The following is a 1719-nucleotide window of genomic DNA, read 5'->3' as shown; positions in this document are numbered from 1 at the left end:
GGGGGGCTCCTGGCTGCGCCCCCGAGCCCCGGTTCTGCACACTTCGGAGCACCGGTCAGGTTGTTTCCCGCCGGGTCCTCTGCCGACTCACCTGTGGTGCCCTCAGAAGTCCGTTCGGACCCGAGTGCGCGGTTCATCCCGAAAGGGCAGGGATGCACTTCTCCCCCTCCCTCTTCCTCCTCGGAAAGCTGGGACTGCGCACCCGCTCGGCACCTAACTCTCCACGGAGAGCTCCGGACGCTAAATATTAGATGCAGAAAGACGCTTGTCCTTTTTTGCAGGAGGAAAGTTGCACCCTTTGTTTGCCCGTTGTGGGTCCTATTAAACACTGCTTAGGGCTTTTTGCTGCAGGTGAGCCCTCCTTGTTGGAACAGGGCTTCCTCAGGCGGGTGGCTGGACAGGTGGCCGAGGGCAGCTGGGACTGTGGGCCAGCCCCGGCAGATCCGGCTGGCACGGACTTTCTCATCCTGCTGCAGTGCGCTTTTCCTCCGGGGCCAGTTGGCTCAGCCGGTGCCTTCACCGAGGGAGCCATTTCTTGCTTTATCTTGTGTCAGCTCTTGATACCTGTGATGGGCGAACCTTAGGTCCTAACATGTTACCCACAGGATTGTTGTGAAGTGCTCCAATTATTCAGCAGCTAAGTAGTGAACACCCACTTTTTTCTAGGTATAACAGTAGCAGTAGTAATAACCATAATAGCAAGAGCAGATAATTCTTCAGTGCTTAGTATGTGCCAGGCACTTTCCTTGGGTTACCTTCACAGCACTTTACATGGGTTAACTCATTTAGTACTGGTGATAACCCAATGAGTTGGGTGTCATCTGTCTTTTGGAATTGGAAATTGAAGTAGGGAGGTTAAGTGACTTGCCCAGGGTGTCACAGGTAGTAAATGTGGATCTGGATTTGAACTATGGTCAGGATCCCAAGATGGAGAGCAGTTTTTCCACCCAGGGGTTCCCACTGTAGTAGGGAGATGGACACCTGTGCAGGTGACATCACAGCACAGTAAGTGCTGTGGAAGCTCAGAGGACAGAGAAGCAAACTGCTTTGGGGAGGTGGGGTTGAAGATGTCCTCTTGAAGGTGGGATCTTGAGAGATAGATCTTGAGAGATAGAGAGCTTGGCAGGCTAAGTGGGGAAAGAACGGCTTTTCGTATATTTGAACCTTGTGTCTAAAGGTTTAGGCACACCTGGGATTGGTCAGAAATTGAGTCAGAAGGTGGATCAGTGAGTGGAATCAGGAAGAGACCGGAAAGGGTAGTTGGGGCTGGAGTTTGAAGGGCTGGCTCATTGGAAGGATTAGCTTTTTGGCTTTGGGCAACAGGGAACCACAGAACATGGGAATGATGGGTCAGATGTCCTTTTAGGAAGATCTCAAAATAGCCTTAAATGCAACTGATAGGAATTGCTCTCTCTTGTTGCCTGGTCCCTCAAGCAAGGTACTGCCTAGTTTGGGGTAGATCATGTGACTTGCAAGTGTGATTAAGATCAGCATTGGGTTGAAAGAAATTTGATTTGGAGGTCCAGTGTGTTAGTCCAGAATTTTGTTCTTTTTTTTTTTTTTTTTTTTCTCATGACCGGTAAGGGGATCTTAACCCTTGACTTGGTGTTGTCAGTACCACACTCAGCCAGTGAGTGAACCGGCCATCCCTATATGGGATCCGAACCCGGGGCCTTGGTGTTATCAGCACCGCACTCTCCCGAGTGAGCCACGGGCCGG

The sequence above is a fragment of the Galeopterus variegatus genome, unplaced genomic scaffold, assembly GCF_000696425.1.
Source record: "Galeopterus variegatus unplaced genomic scaffold, G_variegatus-3.0.2 Scaffold2495, whole genome shotgun sequence".
NCBI classification, from domain to species: Eukaryota; Metazoa; Chordata; class Mammalia; order Dermoptera; family Cynocephalidae; genus Galeopterus; species Galeopterus variegatus.
Note: the sequence above shows the minus strand (reverse complement) of the source record.